Source organism: Acomys minous, assembly GCF_964271855.1.
Source record: "Acomys minous genome assembly, chromosome: 1".
In the NCBI taxonomy this organism is placed as follows: Eukaryota; Metazoa; Chordata; class Mammalia; order Rodentia; family Muridae; genus Acomys; species Acomys minous.
Window position 1 is genome coordinate 88,614,323 of NC_140483.1, and position 20,308 is coordinate 88,634,630.

Here is a 20,308-nt window from a genome sequence, read left to right on the forward strand (position 1 = left end):
TTCTGTAGTTATTGCCAGGGCCTCCACCTTCCAGACCACTGGGAGAATTTTCTCCAGCTCTCTCTCACAGTGCCACAGGAGGCCCTGGCCTGATCCCTTGAACAGCACAATGTGTCTTGCCTTCTCCTTTCCTGGTTCAAAGGCCGTGGTTAGTGCCACAACATCTCCTTGCGTCCTTTTATTCTAGCTTGCCGTTCTTCAAATTCTGAAATAGCTCTCCGCACAAAATTATTTTTTTGTTCTTTTTATTTCTGGCACTATCCCATCTCATTAAGTGACCCTTAAGAGTTAGGGCTGGCTGGGCATAGGGGCACAGTTCTAAGGAGGCTGAGGCAGGAGGGTTGTGAGTGTAAGGCCATCCTGGGCTACACAGCAAGACCCTGTCCAGAGCTGTCCAAAGCCCTGTGACAAAGTGGCCAGGCTATTGACTGGGAAAATCTACAGTCTATGCTGGCCACAGTGTAATAGCAAAAGCTGTGAAAGTCCTGGCAGTTACAGCAATCCAAGGGGCCCTAAACTCAGCTCAGTTAGACTAACATGAATTGAATGCCAAAGCAACGAATGGGGTGAGTACCAGGTAGGTACCCAGAGAAGCGTGATTACAACAGAATGAAGCCCAGGCAACAAACAAACAAAGCCCCACCCCCAAACCGAGATCCCAGCCACAGAACCCAAGGTCGAGCATCGAGGGTCAGCAGGTACTAATGAGGCAGACCCCGTTGTGCACAACAGACTCCTAAGAAGTTGAGTCAAAGGAAGAATTTTCAGACTAACAACCCTTTGCTCGTGCCTCTCGCCATCACCTGCTGAGAACTGGGATCACACAGAAAGTTTATCGAATGCCGGGGTGGGGCGGAGCTCACGGATCCATCCAGGCCCCATTCCCCCCTTCAGCCTCTGTGGTAATGGATGAGGCAGCAGCAGCAGGGTGCTTTACCGGAAAATGTGAAGACACTTGGACTCGGGACAAAAGAGAACTCATAAACATATCTTACTCTTTGGGGAAATCTTCCTGTAAATTGCTCTGAAGGATGTAGACGCAGAGAAGGAGAAGGAAAGAAAGGGGAGGGAGGAATCAAAAATGTAAAGTGAACAAATAATAGCGAGTTTGTCTCATTAAGTGGCCTCATGATCTAATCATTCTCTTTTGATTATTAGCAACTGGGCTTAAATTTTAAGTATAAAACAAATTGCATAGGTGAGAAGGGCATAGCAGACTTCTGCTCCTTGCCAGGTTGCAACTGATGTAGTTTCTTTCTTTTTTTTTCAAGACAGGGTTTCCCTGTGTAGCCTTAGCTGTCCTGGACTCACTTTGTAGACCAGGCTGGCCTTGAACTCACAGCAATCCGCCTGCCTCTGCCTCCTGAGTGCTGTGATTAAAGGCGTGCGCCACCACCCGGCCCTGATGTAGTTTCTTCAGGGAGGTGATTTAATGCAGGTGAAGAGACCTAGGCTCAGGCAGCTCCCTCACAGTCTTCGTGTGTGCAATTTGCAAGCTCCTCCCCCTTTTAGTGCTCCAGGCTCCTCAGCGTGACTCGAAGTCTAAACCAGACGCCAGGATGTGAATGTGTCGTCCCTGAGCCGCCGGCATCAGCACCCAGTATCAACTTGATAGAAATGTAGGCTGCTTTCCAACACAAGCTCTGGGGTGGGGCCTGACAATCTGCTTTGTAAGAAGCCCCCTCCCCTGCAGGTAATTCTAAAGTGCACCCAAGTTTGAGACACATGGGGCCAGTCATTCTGTCTTCTGTAAATGAAATAACTGAAGCGTCTACAGAGCAGGTAGAGAGAGCTGATGCAGGCGTGGGGCCTCTGAGCCTCTAACTCCCGGCTGCTGGGATGGGGGCCAGCTGGGCTGCTTCATAGGAAGGCAGTAGGGTCCTTTTTCTCAATAGACACACTACGTGCATGCTTGTGAGTTTGCTCAGAAAACACTTGATGCCCAATGCTTTTCAAAAGCAATAATGTCTCACAGGAAAAAAACCCCAAACTTTATATTTAATTTATAGTTTGGAGCTTTAAGAAACAACAGTGACAACAAAACCCGACGTCTTACTGTGTAGACCAGGCTTGTCTCAAACTCAGGGGACACAGGCATGCGCCACTGCCCTCTTTTCAGCTTAGCACTTCTGCTTCTGTAGAGATGACCAGTCTTATCCCTCTGAGTAAATGATTGCAGAGATAATTCAAGATTTTCATTTCCTTTTTATAGTTCTTTCAGCCAGCATTTAGATGCCTCGGCACTCTTGGTAGGTGGTAGCAAATTACTACTACTATTACTACTATTTTGAGACAGAGTCTCACTCTGTAACTCTAGCTGGTCTGGAATTCACTATAAAGACCAGGTTGGCCTAACTCTTAGAGAGCCATCTGCCTCTGCTCAGGACTGAATGTGTGTGCCGTCACAGCCAGCCCACAGATTATTTTCGAATTGACTTTAGCTTGTGACAAACACCCTCAGTTCTTTGTGTGTGTGAAATGTGTGTTCATTAAAGAAATACACATAAGCAAATATAAAAAGCCAAAATAAAGCACAAAATAAACATAAATAAACACGCAAAAATAAACATTAAGGCTTTGAGATCACGTATCTGTAATCTCAGTTCTCTTCCCTGTGTGTGGGTAAGCTACGTTGTATTTTGAACGTGTTACTGTATGATATGAAGTGAACGTATTTCTGTGCATATGTGTGGAACTTTCAGACAGAAAAACAAACCCGGCAAAGGGTGAACATATGGTGAGATGCTGGTGCCAGTGAAACTACCTAAAATGAGGCATCACTGGGAGGTGAAAGCAAAGGCGAAGGATATATCAGGAAATGCTCACGGAAAGAAAGCAAAGGCAGATTTCCGAATAGGAGAAGGTGGCCAGGCTGAAGCACAGAGTGCGGCACAGCCACACAACATCGGCTTCTGGCACATCACCACAGACCTGTGTCTTGCTCTTATCTCTTCTCTAAGCCTTTCCAATCAATTTCCTTTTCCTGTGGTTTCTTCCGGGGGCTGGGAGCTAAACTCTGGTCCTCTGGAAGAAAAATGAGCACTGCTAACTGCTGAGCCATCTCTCTAGCTCGTGTGTGTGTGTGTGTGTGTGTGTGTGTGTGTGTGTGTGTGTGTGTGTACACATATACATATGTGTGTGTGTATATATATATCTATATATAAATATATATCTATATATAAATATATATATATATATATCTTATGTATGAATTTGTGATGGTTTGAGTGAAAATGGCCTCCATAGGTTCATAGGGAGTGGCACTACTTAAGAGGTTGGTCTTGTTGGAGGAAGTACATCACTGGAGGTGGGCTGTGTCACTCTCTTTCCCTGTTACCTGCTGAGACAGATATAGAACTCTCAGCTCCTTCTCCAGCACCATGTCTACCTGCACGCTGCCATGATGATGATGGACCAAAACCTCTGAGCTGTAAGCCAGCCCCAGTGAAATGTGTCCTTTATAAAAGTTGTCATGGTCAGATGGGCACAGTGGTGCATACCTGTAATCTCAGCACTCGGGGAAACGGAGGCAGGAGGATCTCTGGTCTACAAAGCAGAGTCCAGGACAGCCAGGGCTGTTACACAGAGAAGCCTTGTCTCAAAAAACTGAAATATAAATTAAATAAATAAATAAATAAATAAATAAATAAATAAATAAATAAAAGACGCCCTTTCTGGTGTGAAAACAAACGAACGAACAAAAAGAGTTGCTGTGGTCATGGCATCTATTCAAAGCAATAAAACCCTAACTAAAACTGTATTGCATGTGTACAAGCATGTGCAGGTACCTGCAGAACCAGAAGAAAGGGTCAGACCCCTGGAGCTAGAGTTAATACCTGGTTGTGGGCCACCCAACATAGGTGCTGGGAACTGAACTAGGGGCCTCTGGAAGAGCATGAAGCACTCTTCTGAGCCACCTCTGTGGCTACTGGTACATCTTTAAACACAGGATTTCCTTCTGCCACCTGGGGTCCATCATCCAAGGGGTGGCCTATGTCCGCCTTTAGTGTGTTCTGTGGTTTCCCTTCATGTCCTCCACAGGTGCACATCATAGGCCAGGAGGTCTAACGTGCTCAAGCAGGACCTGTCTAGTCGGTCCTTTATGGAGGCCCTGGGGTTATTTATGCTGGGAGAAGCAGCTTCCCCTGGCAGGTGGACTGCTTCTGAGCAGTGACCTATGTTCTGGAAGACAGTATAGTGGGCTGAAATCTCCTCAGACTCACATCCTGTTATGCTAAGTGCTAAAACAGAGGCAAACAGAAACTCTAACAAAAGCAATAAACTGTCTGTCTGGGCTTAATGGGTGCGACTTTATGGAGGAGATAACATGGCTTGGCTCTTTAAACAAACAAACAAACAAGAAGAGGAAGCTGCTGGTGTGATGGTGCACACCTTTAATCCCAGCTCTCAGGAGGCAGAGGCAGGTGGATCTCTGTGAGTTAAGGCCAACCTAGTCTACATATTGAGTTCCAGGCCAGCCAGGAATACATAATGATGCCAGAAGAAGAAAGAAAAGAGGGTATGGAGGTAGAACGACACGAAAGAAGGAAGGGAGGGAGGGAGGGAGGGAGGGAGGAAGAAGAGACTTTTGAGTAGAAAATGAGGGAAAGTATATCATGAGCAAAAGCACGTATAGGGATGTAGCTCAGTCGATAGCATGCTTGCATGGAGCCTCGAGTTTGATCCCCAGCACCCCCTAACTAGGTATGGCACCAAGTTCCTGCCCATAATGCCAACATTTGAGAGGCAGGAAGAGCAGGGTTCATGTTTTGCTGCACAGCAAGTCTGAGGCCAGCCTGGGTGGCAGCTGACCCTGGCTTCTGTTTTTATTGCTTGTTTTTGTTTTACAGCATTTAGGATAGACTTGTGGTGAGTAAATTATACTTCAACAAATGCCAGTTAAAAAAAAATTAAAAGAAAGTGCTTGGGCATTAAAGTGGCGTGAAAATCTGCCAGCAGCAGGAGGGTTCGTGTGTGAGTGGTGAGGGATGCAGCGAGCTTGGCTGTGATTGGGCTGTGTGGTTGTGTATGTCACAGTAAATGTAACAGGGAGGACCTTCAGGACACGGGAAAGCCGTAAGCAGAGGTGTGAAGGGACGTGGCAGAGCTTGTTACCTGTAGAAAGAGTTGCTGTCCTCTCCCACTAAACAGATCATATCTTATTGACAGCTGCTAAGGTCAAAAAAAAAAAAAAAAAAAAAGATGGACGATGAGTAGATGGGTCTTGTTGACTGAGAAAGAGAAGCGTGTCAGCCTGTCAAAAGGATAAATACCTTCACAGCAGTAAGGGCTGAGCTGTTGCCAGGGCTGGTGAGATGGCTCAGAAGCTAAAGGTAATCCCTGTCAAACCTGGGTTCATCCTAGGGACCCATGTGCTGGCTCACCCTTCCTTCCTTCCTTCCTTCCTTCCTTCCTTCCTTCCTTCCTTCTTTCCTTCCTTTTCTTGTCAACTTGACACTAACCTAGACATATCTGGAAGGCAGAAATCTTAATTGAGAAAGGTGACTAATATCAGGCGTGGTGGCGCACACTTTTAATCCCAGCACTCAGGAGGCAGAGGCAGGGGGATCTCTGTGAGTTCGAGACCAGCCTGGTCTACAAATTGAGTCCAGGACAGCCAGGGCTACACAGAGTAACCGTGTCTTGAAAAACTAAAAAAAAAAAAAAAAAAAAAGAAAGAAAAAGAAAAGAAAAGAAAAAAAAAGAACACTTTCCCATATTCTTCTACTTAATGGCTATACCATAACGGAACAACGTCCTATTGCTAAACTAGCATTTCCTTTTCTAGTATTACTTATGTGTCATAGATGTCCCTGTTAATAAACCACAGCAAATGTTCATGGTGGGCTTTGCTGATGACAGTTATGGAGGTGGCAATGTCAGCGACTGGCATCAAGACATTGAAAATACTTATATGTTTTTGTTTTATGTGCATCAGTGTTTTGCCTCTGTGTCCACCAGATACCTGCCTGGTGCCCTCAGAGACCAGAATAGGGGGTCAGAGCCCCTGAAACTGGAGTTACAGACAGCTGTTAGCCAACACATGAGTGTGAGGAACTGAACTTGGGTACTCAAGGAGAAGAGCCAGTGCTCTTAATGGTGGAGCCACCTTTCCAGCTCTTTTGTTTTGTTTTGTTTTTTTCCTCAGTGGCACCAGCAGAAGTTCAGGAACACATTGAGTGTCTGTACCTGGGACCATGCGCATCCCTGAACCAATCACAGTGGCAGAGCCAGAACTTTGTAGCTGGTACACTGGCGTTGAGTTCTGTGCGTGCCCATGAGGTGGGTGGCTCAGCTGCCCCTCCACCATCCAGATAAATAAATTACTATTGAATAAGGAAGGAATGAGTCTTCCAAGGAAAGGATGTTGGTCAGACTAAAATCAAATTTCCTGAATTTCTACAACAAGACTATTTCAAGCAAAGGAAGTCCTTCCTGAGTCTTCTAGACAGTGCTGCCCTTCCCGGTCCTGAAACTTCCCACTTCCCTTAAACTCTCTGTCTTCCGACTTTTTCCTCTTGGTTTATTTTGTTTCATTTCCACCCTTTTAAAATTTTCTCTTTCATGCACGTGTACAGAGGCACAAGGTAGGGGTGCCCGTCTTCCTCCACGGCTCTCTACCTTATATTTCAAAGCAGTCTTTGCTGACCCCAGTCTCACAGCTTTGGGGACTCACTGTCACTGCCTCACCTGTGCTGGAGTCACAGGCAGGTCATTATCTACCAAGCCATCTCCCTAGCTTATTTATTTACTTGTGTATTTAAAGAGCTACCCTTCCAGTCGTTTGCTGAGGCATGGTGTGTGGAAGGTAAACTTTGAAAAGAATTTAAAGATTTTATATTTGCTGTGTTGGTGGTGTATGTGTGTGTTCAGGGGGTGGAGGTGGAGCAGGTGGCCCGTGTGTGCAAGTCAGAGGACAGCTCTGTGGAGTCATTACTCTCCTCTCACTTCTGCACGGCCTTCCAGAGGTGGAACCTGTCACCAGGTTTGCAATGACAGTGCATTCACTCGCTGGAGCCATCTTGAAACTTCTTTTTAGATATGAAAGCATCTTTATTCTTTTTCTTTCTTTTTTTTTTTTTGTTTTTATTTTATTTATTTATTTTTTGTTGTTTTTATTTTTTTATTTTTATTTTTTTCCAAGACAGGATTTCCCTGTAGCTCTGGCTGTCTTGGACTTTGTAGACCAGGCTGTCCTCAAACTCACAGGATCCGCCTGTCTCTGCCTCCCGAGTGCTGGGATTACAGGCGTGTGGCTGGCTATTTGGCTGTACCTTGGCAGGTGGAAAACAATTTCTACAGAATTGTGAAAACACTAGTGTGCCATCTCACTCTTCAAACAGTGCTGGAATTGCCAGTGTGACTGTGGACAAATGACAACTCATTTTAATTTGCATTTTAAATGCACTGCATGGTCCATATTCTGGCTGTCCCCAGTGGGCAGCCTCTGCTTTTGACTTTCACCAGCTTTGAAGAAGCACTCAAGATTTCTTTACCTGTCCTTTTTAAAAAGAAACCACATTATAAATCTTTAATGCTCAAAGTGGAATTGTTGTGTTATCTAGGGAAGGCAGGCGGAGGGTCACGTCCTGTATTCCTCACTAGACGGTTATGTGCACTCACAAACTCTCTTTTGGATTGGTTGGTTATTATTCTTTTCATTTTTAAAAATAAAGGTAAAATTGCATATAAAATTCACTCATAGCTTGGCATGATGACACATCTGTAGTCATCAGCACCTGGGAGGCTGAGGCCTGGGAGCTTCGAGGCCACAGTGAAATCTGTCTTAAAATAACAACACAGGCTGGGTGTGGTGGCACAGGCTTTTCATCCCAGCTCTCAGGGAGGCAGAGGTAGACGGATCTCTGTGAGTTCAAGGCCAGCCTGGTCTATAGAGCAAGTCCAGGACAGCCAGGGCTACACAGAGAAACCCTGTCTTGGGGGGGAAAAAGTCACAAGAGTTTCTGTTTTCTTTGAAAAGTTTTATCATTTTCAGTTTTAAAATTAGAACTGTATTTTTGAAAAGTATTTTGAGTTATATATTTATCTTATGTGAATGAATGTTTTTCTTGCATGTCCACATGTATGCCACGTGAGTTACAGAGATTGGGGACAGAAGAGGGTGTCTGATTTCCTGAAGCTGGACTTATAGGTAGTTGTGAGCCACCACATGGGTGCTGTGTTCATTTTTTTCAAGACAGGGTTTCTCTGTGGAGCCTTGGTTGTCCTGGACTCACTTTGTAGACTAGGCTGGCCTCAAACTCACAGAGATCAGCCTGCCTATGTCTCCTGAGTGCTGGGATTAAAGGCGTGCACCACCACTGCCTAAACTCTTGATATTCTTAACCTCCACCTGACAAGGCCTGGCATTGTCATGGTACAGCACCATGTCCAACTTTATATATATCATGTGTGTCTATGAGGTGTATATGTACACAATCATACATGAGGATGCAAATACCTCCTAGAATTCAGAGGACAACCCAGGTGTCTGTCTCAACTTTCAGCGTGCTTTGAGGCGGGGTCTCCTGTTTTCTTGCTGTTCTGCATGGCCCAGGTTACCTGGCTCTGAGCTTCTGGAAGACTCCAGCTCCTCCTCTCTTCCTGTTCCAGGGGTGTTGGGATCACAGATCCCACTCAGGGCTTTCAAGCTCAAATCATGAATTTTGCGCCATGGTTACCTGCTACGCCATCTCCTGGCTCCTAACTTGGGTCAGTTAGAAACTGATTGTTTTGGTTTCTAGTTTCATATTCATTTTAGGATCAGTGTGATATTTCTACAGGAGTCCAGCCTGGATGCTGACAGTAAAGACACTGATCGTGTACATCTCTCTGGGAGAACTGACATCTTGACATTTACTCCCCCCTTCCCCAGCAGGGGCTGTCATTTCTGTTCAGGTCTCTTTTCATCTCCCCCAAAAGTGTTTGACAGTTGTCAACACTCTGTCTTGTTCATAGAGATTTAATAATTGTGTTTTTATTTTTCAGTGGAGTTATGTTACTTTTAGCTTCAACTTTCACTTTTTTTTTCTTTTGTTTTTCGAGACAGGGTTTCTCTGAGTAACAGCCCTTGGCTGTCCTGCACACTCCCAGGGACCTGAAACCTGCTGGCTCCCATCATTCAAGGGTTCTGATACCTGCCACTAGTGCCAAGCTGGAGACCAAGCCTTTAACATATGGCCTTTGGGGGACATCCCAGATCCAAACTATATCAGATGTTAAATTTTATCAAATTCCCTTTCCGTGTCTAGATGAACATATGTTTTTTTCTTTTTTAGCTTGCTGATATTGTAAGCTGTATTTATTGATTTTCAAATGTTGTACCAGCCCTGTATGCCCAAAGTAAGCCTGACCAAATCATTTTATTATCAGCACCACTATTACTATTTAAAATTTGTTATTTTTGTATATGAGTATTTACCTGCATGTGTGTATTCCATGTGTGTTCCTGATGACCTGGAGACTGTGGAAGCCAGAAGAAGGTGTCAGATCCCCTGGAACTGGAGTTACAGATGGTTTTGAATGCCGTGTGGGTGCTGGGAATTGAGCCTAGATCCTTTGAAAGAACAGCCAGTGCTCTTAACTGCTGAGCTATGTCTCCAGCCCCCTACCATTTAAAAAAAGATTTACTTTATTTTTAGTTATGCCTGTGTCTGTGTGGGGACATGTGCACCTGAGTGTAGATATTCTCAGAGGCCAGCAGGGGGCATCAGATTCCCTGGAGCTGGAGTTACCAGTGTGAACCACGAGTCATGGGTATTGGTAACCAACTCAGGCTCTCTTCCAGAGTGTGTGCTCTTAAGCTCTGAGCCAATTCCAGCCTCTGTCATCCTTTTCCCCCTAGATTATCTTGCTATGTAGTCCAAGCTGGTCTTGAACTCACCATTCTTTCTCACCCTTTAGAGTGATTAGATGCCATGCTTAGCCTGAATTAGCTTTCTGTGTTGTTAACACTCCCTGCTCAGTCCCCTTCCCTTCTCCCCTACACAATGCTTGCTTCGCTATCTCTGCCTTTCTATGCTCTGGGATCTTCTTCATTTTTTTCTCATGTAACAAATTTAGCTTCACTCTGGCTCCTCAAAGCATAACGTTCGTGTCTATCCCAATCCTCAGAAACTAAAAGACCCAGAAACCAGAATGGGCCTGCTCAGAACAGAGAGGGAGAGAGCTGGGTAAGGCTTTTTGTTCAGTTAGAGGTCTCATTGTGAATTATTTATCCATCTTTATTTGCTACTTATCTGATTTTTATTTATTTATAAGAGCTCTTTATTAAATCAAATTTCTATGAAATTATTTCTTTGGAGTAGCAAGATATTGTAGCTTTCTTGAGGCCTGAACCCATGCAGAGGCAAGGCTTAAAGAATTTGAGAGTATGCTCAAACACATCCTAATCTTTGTTTTGTTTGTTTGAGACAGAGTCTCATTCTTTCTTTAAAATTTGTCTATCTTTATTATTGTGTGTATATGTGCCCATGGCCCATGCCATGGCACACGCAGGTTGTCAGGCTTGGCAGCAAGCCTTTACCTCCTGGGCCATCTTAAAGGCCCTGGCCATCTGTTGGAAGAGAGACTGAACCAGGTGGCTTTAGATGATCCAGGAGTGCCCTGGGGGACATCTAAAGCCAGTGCAGATATCACAAGGGTGAACTGAGCAGTCCTGAGGCCTGCGCAGATGGGACTGCAAACTCAGGCTTGGAAACGCCAGATCTGAGAACAGTTCAGAGGCAAGATTAGGGCTGATGGTAGGGGAAAGCCTGAAGACCAGAGCAGAGAGAGCCAAAAATGGAGACAGAGTGGCTCGGAATGCAATGGGGAGGCACCAACTGAAACCCAAGAATAGACCAAGGCAAAACAAACAAAAAACCAAAAAACGTAGAAAATTGGGCATGGTGGTGCGTGCTTTTAATCCCAGGACCTGGGAGGCAGAGGCGGGCAGATCTCTACAAGCTAGAAGCCTGCCTGGTCTATAGAGTGAGCTCCAGAACAGCCACAGCTACACAAGGAAACCCTACCTTGAAAAACAAAAACAAAACAAAACAAAAAGCATAGAGCAAGGCCTGTCCTCACTGGCTGGGGTGAGATGACTCCCCCTGCTGATATTTCTGCTGTTGCTAGGGAAGCCATCTTCCTATGTCCTGCTCCAGGCACCTAGAACTCTGCTGTTGAGTTCTGAGTCCAGAACATAGCAACTGTGGAACTTCTCCCGATAACCCCATAGGCTCAGCGCAGTGTGCTGGTAGGAGAGTAGAATGACCTTGGGATGGGGGAGGGGGGAGCTGGTGGGGGAGGTGGAGGTGGGGGACGGGGCTTGTTGCTCGGTCCTGGAAAAGAGATTGGTCCAACCCACAGCTATAGACAGATAATGTTCTATTTAGGACCAGTGGGTCAGGCCTCAGCACAAATTCAGTAGGAAAGTTTGGATTCAAGTAGGCTACAGATGACCCAGAATCATGGTGGCACCACTTCTCAGTGGGTTGGTTTTCTCTCATCTGTGTTCACATAGTGAACTCAACCGTGTGATGCGCAATGTGGTAAGAGGAGGGCGATGCTGAGCAAGCACTCTTGCTTACCTAAATGCAGCTAGTGTCTTTACCTCGAGCAGATCTGGTTTGGTCAGGTTTTGAATTTTGTTAAATGAACTAACAATGTGTACTACGCTGGTTGGTTTTTGAGGCTAGAGTTATGTGGGCATAGGGAACCTCAATTGAGGGACCGCCGCCGTCAGATTAGACTGGCCTGTGAGCATTTTCTTGGTTGCTTATTGGTGTGGAAGAACCCAGCCCACTGTGTGTGATGCCACCTGGACAGGTGGTCCTGGGCTATATAAGGAAGAAGCTGAGCAAGGCAGGAGGAGTACTTCTTCATGGCCTCTGCATCAGTTCCTGCCTCCAGGTTCCCGCATGACTTTCGCCATGGCTTCCCTTCACTGCCTGTGACTCTCCCCTCCGCCATGGTGTTTATCACAGCAACAGAGAAGCAGGGCAGGGCACACAGCTCCTGTTGTTCATAGCGCACAGCTAAGGAGTACAATGTGGTAGTGTGATGTATGTAATACAGTATGTAATGAGAAAAATCCCTGTAGATAGCACTATGCTTAAACACTAAAAAAAATAGTTAGCACATTATAGTTGCACATATTTTTGTTTTTTGCTTCAATTTTTGTTGTGTACTTATCCAACAATATAGAAAGCTACCTGCACATAAGAGTCTAATGAGTTCTGGTGAGAGGTTAGAAGCAGAGTGCTACAAGCCAACTCAGGAGTCCCTCCCCTTGCCCTGCTGGCATCTCATCTCTTGTCTCTTCTTTTCTTTTCTTTCTTTCTTTCTTTTTTTTTTATGTGTATGGGTGTTTGCTCTGTGTGTATATTTGTATACCATGTGTGTGGCTGGTGCCCTTGAAGGCCACAGAGGGGCATCAGATCCCCAGACCGGAAGTTCGACAGCTGTGACTCACGATGTGGGTGCTGGGAACTGATCCTAGGTCCTCCGGAAGAGCAAGCTGTGCTCTTAACCACTGTGCCATCTCTCCAGCCCTCAACTTCATTTCTTTAAAAGTATTCTCCTGAATTCTTTTCTTTGTGGGGTATTTATTTTTGAGGTAGGTTCTTACTCTGTAGCCCATAATAGCCTAGAATTCACTATATAACCCATGCTTGTCTTGGCCTCATGGTAATTCGCTTGCCTTAGTCTGTTAAGTTCTTGGTTCTGGGCATGAGCTGCTATGGGCTGGCTCCTCTCATTCTAGAGATCATTTTTTGTGTTTCTCTATAATTTTATCATCCAACCCTAGGTCCCTAGCGGGCACTATATATATGTATGTGTGCATATATATGTACACACACACACATGTTCACAGAATGAATTCACCCATGTGACCAACAATATGGTAAGAGGAGGCTTTGCTGAGCACTCTTTGTTTCCTTCTGGTTCCTAGACTTACCTAAATGTAGCTAGCTAGTGTCTTTACCTAGAGTAGATCCAGTTTTGTCTGGTTTTCAATATATATGTATATATATATATGCATATTTGTACACACACACACACACATATATATATATAATTAAAGAAGAGCTAAAGAGCTAATGGATTTGAGAGGTAATGTGGAGGGCACAGGAGAAGTTGGAGGGGGAAGGGAAAGGTGGAAATGATATAAATACAGTATTTATACTAATTTTGTTTGAGATTTCCCCAAATTAAAAAAGGTGATTATATAATTCTAATCATTTTTTAAAGATAATAGCTTCTCCTCACTTTCTTTGAAGGATTTATGTGTCTGTCTGTGAGTCCTGTAGAGGTTGGAAGAGATGCCCCGGAGCTGGAGTTGCAGGCAGTTATTTATAAGTTGCTCCGTGGAGTGGGCACTGTGAACCAAACCCCTGTCCGCTACAAGAGTAGCAAGAGCTTTTAGCCGTGGAGTCAGCCCTCTGCTCCTCCCATTCCTTTCCCGTTTTCATAACCATTTGAACCCATCTCTTGACTTTGGTTTCGCTCTCACGATCCGGTTCCCGCTGCTCTCCTGCGCTGCTCCCCCCCCCCCCCCCCCCCCCCCCCCCGCCTCCCCTCTCCGCAGCATTTTCTGCAAAATTGGCAGCTGGAGGTGGGGCGCGAGGGGGGAGGGGAAGGGGAGGGGGGAGAGATAGGGGGAAGGCGAGTTGTAGCTTTGTTGGACTTGGGTTCCGTCTGGTGGCATCATCCTAAACTCAAGTGGCGTTCTCACAGTCAGATAACATGGCAGCTGTCTCTCCCGGTGTGATGTCAGCGGCCACTAGTTCTCAGTAGCAAGCCCGTTAACTCATCATCATTTGCGAAATGGCGATGCTTTAGTTGGACATTTCCTTTTCACTTACCAGTTGGAATACTTGGATAAGGAGAGGTTTTTCTCTCTTACATTTTGTTTTTTTGGATGAGGTCAATGGGATGCTAGGGTGCACTCTACCAGCTGGCAAGAGCAGACTATGTGCAGCCCTTAGCATCCGCATACCCAGTGATTTCACCCTGGGAAGCTCCTCCCCCATCCTGGGGAAAGCCAAGGCCTGGGGCATGCTAGGCAAATCTCCCCCAAGCCACATCACCAGACCCCACATTGGTAGCTTAAAACTGGTCACAGTAGCAGTGTTTACACCACAGAAATGGACGAATAGCACAGCCTGGCCCTCTTCTCCCGAAAAAGCCAGCTGTGAAACAGCAGCACACAAACCAGGTCTAGGCCAGACAGGACCAGCGGGACAGATACCCATCCTTTTCTTCATCAAGACGATGGAGCTGCACCCTAGGGTCCTGCAAGATGTTGACACAGGATCCACCCCGTGTTGTTGTTAATTCACATACATGCCAGGAGCATTTCACGCCAGTTCTCTCGTTGTGTTTGTTGCAGATCTCACAGACTCTTCTTTGGCCAGTGCGTACATCTGGTGTCTGCAGCTTCAGCATTTACCTGCATTTGGGACTAATTTGAATTTATAGTCATGGTCTTCCTCTTATCTTTAATATTCCTACCTGAGTAGGAATAAGAATATTTCCTTTTCTTCTTTGTGCGTGTTACCTGTGTGTGTGTGTTTGTGTGCATGTGCACGCTGCCGTTTGTGTATACTGGTGGAGGCCAGGCGTTCCTGTTGTCTGCATCTATTGCTTTTGAGCCTGGGTCTTTCTCTAAGCCTGGGGTGCCCTGAATTGGTAAGATCAGCTTGCCAGTGAACTCCAGGGACCCGCCCAGCTCTACCTCCCCAGCGCTGAGACTGCAGGTATATAGCACCATTCCTTTTTAGGCTTTTCAAACTCAGGTCCTCATGCTTGTACATCAGACACCTTACCAACCGAACCTGTTCCATGTCACACCTGTTGTCTTAGAAGCCTTCTTGTCTTACTTTGGCTCAATCAATCATTTTTTCATCCTTCTGATTTTAAATTGTTACTGTTATTTATTGTTGTTACTGTGTGTGTGTGAGAGCGGGAGGGGGGTGCTTGTCCCATAATGCACAGGATGAGTGAGGGTAGAGGTCAACCTCTGGTGTTGGTACAGACACAATCTGTAAGTCAAATTCAGGGTAGCTCCCTGAAGGAGAGACAAGGTGACAAGTGGGGAAACCAGACAGGAAGTTGTTCTTTTTAGCCGAGCAGTAAAAGTGAGGGCCTGTATCAGGATAGTGGGGTGCGATAGATCAACCACAAACCAGAGTTCAGTGATACAGTTAATGATGGCTGGTGACTGCCTGTATCAGATAGGGAAATGATTCCTGAGCACGCACATCTGAGCAGAGCTGGATACAGTTCCATCTGATGGGGGCCTTTCTTGCTGTCGGCGGCTTAAAGTCAGGCACCATCACTGGTGCCAGTCTAGGAGAAGAGGCGCTATACCTCTGCCCTTGGCAGATCTGCCTGGGGCGCCTTGGTGTCGGATGTCTGAGCTTGATGCCCAGGAGGAGAGCTAAGACCTTCGCTGTGCGCCTCATCAAAGCCACCGTCACTTGGGAACATGGGAGGCCAGCTGAGTACCTAGTCCTCGCCTTTCCATTCATTCCAGATCTGTTCTCCAACCACTTCCTCCTACTCTCCACACCCCACCTCCCCTCAGCATATGATGTACCAATGGCAGCATGCCTAATAAAAGCACAGCTCTATTCCTATCCCACGCCTGTGGAAAAACCCTTGAGGAACTTAGTCATTCATTCATTCATTCTTAATTCATCCATTCAAAAAAAAAATCTCATTGCCAGCTATGCTTTCATGACATGGACAGTCTGTCTTGTATTCATGAGCCATCCCAAAATGACACCCCCAATCACCACTGTCTCTCCCCCTGTATCTTCTTCATAGAATAGCCCTAAAGTGCCCTACATGACATGGGCTTCCAGAGAGCCAAGACCAACCATTACCTCCCTCTTATGTTGGATTGAGCCCCTCTGTCTGCAACAAGGCTGTAACAGAGGAAAACATCCCATAGCACAGCAAAGCAACCTCTGCTTAGATGTCCCCATGTGCTTCCACCCCACCTCTTGACCGCAGCTCTTTTCTGGGTTAGCTGAGCAGTCTCCCTTTGCTACTTGGGTCCCATATTTTAAAGCCCCAAGGGCTATCTGTGAGCAAAGCAAAAGTGTGTGCCATCTGCTATGAAGATGAAACCACTAAAATGCCATGAGGCAAGAAAGAAGTTGGCTCTGTTTTCTGGTTACTTAGAACAGCAGGCCAGGTGGTGGCGCACGCCTTTAATAACAGCACTTGGGAGGCAGAGACAGGTGGGTTGCTGTGAGTTCGAGGCCAGCCTGGTCTACAGAGTGAGAGTAGCTATGTCCAGCCACCCAGCATAGATTCTCCAGAGACTATGGTCTGTGGAATCACTCGTTCTAGACTGGGACTCAGTCTTTGCCTAGAATGCGCAGATGAACTTTCCATGAATGACCACCGGACACTAGAGCTTAGAAGTGACCTCAGAGATGACAGAGTGGATCTCCTTGAATAAGGCCGCCATTACACCATTGTGGTTTGGGTACTATCTACTCTGAAGTGGTCATTGCAGACCAGTAACCATAGCTTACCCCGTCTCCAAACAGAACTGTTTGTTTCCCCTGGAAACAGAAACAGTAACTTTTGCTAAGTGCCTTCTGCCTCATTTGTAAAGTGATGGAGACTTCCTTGAGACATTCAAGACTGCTTCAGATTCCAGAACAAGTGAGCCTGCAGTCAGATAGAGGCTGAGCGAATAACATCGTGTAGGTATTCCAACTGCAGCCCAAAGCTACTTGGATGCCCCTGTACCGGTTACTTTGTGTGCCTGTAATCATAGGCTCTGATGTAGAGAGGCTAAGGGATGGCAGATTTACTGTAGTTCTGTTTCAAATGGGGGCAGCTGTGGACTTCTGGCCTGATGGATGGACTCAGACTTCACGGTTGTAGGGGCAAGTGGCACAGGGGAGCTGTTCTAGTCACTGCCAAGGAGCAGCCAGGGATAAAAGTAATATGACTGTCACCAGTCACCTCATTCCTCCAGCCAGGCCTCACCTGAAGGATTTCTATAATCTCAAAAATTAGCACCACCCGCCGGGGACCAAGTACAGAGCCCATGAACCCCTGGGGTACGGGACAGTCCGTATTCAAACCACAGCATTCCTTGGCCCCTTTATCTAGTCTCTTGCAGAACGAAATGGAAAGTGTCTTTCTAGGCCTTTTCGGAACGTTCTAATTGTCTAACTACTGGAGAGCACTTAATGCTAACCGTGAAGATTGATCTGCTGGAATATTTTCCTGTCAGGACCCTTTCCGGCGCTCCAGCCTCCTGAAGGGGCGTGGGAAGCAGTGGAAGCCTGCAGGTTTTAACATGCGGGGAAATTGTTTCAGCGGCTTTGGGTTGCTTCTCACTGTTGTTCCACAGAGAAAACAATGCTAGATAATAATAGACAACAACCGTAATTACTATGAGAGTGCTTCCTGAAGAACCTAAAATTTGACAGCAATAATATTAGGCAGTTATCTATTATGGTAGGTAATAGGAGGGAGAAATGTCCTCCTTGTCTGGGGCGTTTGAACCCCGGTTTGCGGTTGGTGATGGTAGTGGTTGGGAGGTTGAGGAGGTGTGGTCTTGTTGGAGGAAGTACGTCACTGGAGGCGGGCTTTGAGAGTTAGAGACTGGCAACGTTTGAGTTTGCTCTCTCTCTGCTTTTCTGCCTGTGGGTGAGGATGTGGGCACTCAGCTTCCAGCTCTGGTTGCCATGCTTGCTTCCTGCCGGTGCCCTGCCATGCCAGTCTCTTCTCCCCCTGGCACCATAGTCAAATAACCCTTCCTTCTGTCAGTCGTCACCTTGGACCTGGTGCTTATCAGCAGCAGAAGGAACTGATACCCAGGTTTCTGTGCCTAATACTCAGCTGTCAGTTTTATGTTACCATGGTTATCCCTGACTGCTTCGGGTCTTACTCTCAGTTTCCTGGCCAGAACACACACTCACACAGATGATAATACATACAATAAAAATTGCAGCTATTGGCAGTGGAGAAAGTGCCAGCTGTGAAAGCCTCACAGCTGGATTTGATCCCCCATGCCACTGTGGAGAAACGGAGAGCCAGCTCCTGAAAGCTGTCTTCTAACACAGGCACACAAGCACTTCTGCACCAAACACAAACCATAAATAAAATAAAGTTTAAAAATAACTGCAAGTATCAATCAACAGATGAAAACACATGCAACTTCACTGGTAATCTAATATGTATAAATAAAAAATTAAATTTATGAGTTGTCATTTGTACCTACTTAATCAGCAATACTTCTTAAACTATAATGCTCTGATTGTCATAGATGAGGTGAAATGGGAACACATACATGGATAATAAATGTATATATCCCTACCAGAACATGCTTTTACTGCACTTTTTTTTTGGTGTGTGTGTGGGGGGGGGGGTTGGGTTTTTTGAGACAGAGTTTTTCTGTGTAGCCTTGGCTGTTCTCGACTCACTTTGTAGACCAGGCTGGCCTTGAACTCATAGAGATCCGCTCATAGGTACTTTGACTCAGGAATTCTGCCCTTAGATTTTATTCCAAAATAATCAGGAAAGTAAATGTCAACTTAGGCACAAAGATGCTCATCACAGTCTTGTTTATGGAAAAATGGAAAATGAAATATCAAAACGTATCTTTATAAAGATCATTTTGAAAAAAAATTACAATCATCTATTTGAAAAACTATTAACACAAAAAAAGTTAGGTTATGATGTTCAGTCAGAAGACTCCAATGCAAAACTGTACATATGTCAGTTATTCAATCTTGTTAGAAAATAAAATAGAGCCAGGTGTGGTGGCACATGCCTTCAATCCCAGCACTCCGGAGCAGAGGCAGGCAGATCTCTGTGAGTTCAAGGCCAGCCTGGTCTACAAAGCAAGTCCAGGACAGTCAAGGCTACACAGAGAGACCATGTCTCAATAATGATGATGATGATGATGATAGAAAAATGGTGGCTTATAGTAAGTTTGAATATTCTTTTCTAGAGTTTTCTGTATTTTCTAAATTGTGCACTATAAAATCGTTCCCCATGGAGGGCATGCCAATTTGCACTCCCACCAACAAACTATGTAGGCGTTTGAGTCCCCAGATCCTCAGCAATACAGTGTGGACTTGGATATTTTTTATCTTTGTTGTTATGACTGATAACACTTGATGCCTCACGTGACAGCTCAATATCTCTTTTGCTTGAAGAAAAACATTTTTTTTCTTGAGGAAAATGTTAATTTGTTTTGTATGGGTGTTTTGCCCGCAGCTGTGTCTGGGCACCCTTTGCATGCTAGGCATGTGGAGACCAAAAGGGAGTGCCAGATCCCTTGGAACTAGAGTTATAGTTATGAGGCACCATGTGGATTTGAACCTGCGTCCTCTGGAAGAGCAGCCAGTGCACTTGCACACTGAGCCATCTTTCCATCCCTTACTTGAAACTTTATAAATGAGGTTGGGCATTTCTGCAGATACTAGGGCCCTCATAATTGCTTTACTATAAATTATCTGTTTCTGTCCTTTGACCATTTTCCTTTTTGTTTTTGTTTTGTTTGCTTTTCTAGACAGGGTTTTTCTCTGTAGCCTTGGCTGTCCTGGGATGTTTGTAGACCAGGCTGGCCTTGAACTCACAGTGATCTGCTTGCCTCTGCCTCCCAAGTGCTGGGATTAAAGGCGTGTGCTACCATGCCCAGCTATTTTCACATTTTATCACACACACACACACACACACACACACACACACACACGGAGGCCAAAGAACAACTTATGGGGCTGGAGTTGGCTCTCTCTTCCCACCATGTGGGTCCTGAGTTTGAACCCAGGCCATGAGGCTTAGTGGCAGGCATCTCTACTGTAGAGTGATCTTGCCTGTTTTTTTGTTTTGTTTTGTTTTTGTTTTTAATGGATCAGTTGTTGATCTTTTCATTTTTGGCTATTGGAAACTGATGGATTTAAGAGTAGAATTTGGACAGTGTACAATGTGGGTGGCCGGATTGCACACTGTGGTACCCAGGTCCTCAGCCTGGGTGACTTGATATCGGGAAGCTCTGATCAGATGGCTGATATGGAAATCATCTCAAGGTGCCTGTGGAGGGCTGGTGAGCACTCTAGCCTAGATTCCTCTAGGTGGGGGCTTTCAGGCTCGAAACCAGTCAGTTCCACCAGCATGAAAACTGGCAAACACTGTCAATCTCGACTCCTTAAAAAGCCAGCTCTTGGGGCTGGAGAGATGGCTCAGTGGTTAAGAGCACTGGCTGCTCTTCCAGAGGTCCTGAGTTCAACTCCCAGCAACCACATTGTGGCTCACAACCATCTATGATGTGATCTGATGCCCTCTT

The 20,308-nt window shown here is 45.7% G+C and overlaps 1 protein-coding gene across 1 annotated transcript in view; it reads left to right on the forward strand.

The window, feature by feature from the left end:
- The first annotated feature begins 4,334 nt into the window (after positions 1–4,334).
- FRMPD1 (FERM and PDZ domain containing 1) overlaps positions 4,335–20,308 on the forward strand; it is a 145,629-nt gene continuing 129,655 nt past the window's right edge. The window contains exon 1 of the mRNA XM_084778083.1: positions 4,335–5,333. The gene's annotated coding sequence lies outside the window, so the exon portion shown is untranslated. The remainder of the gene's footprint in view (positions 5,334–20,308) is intronic.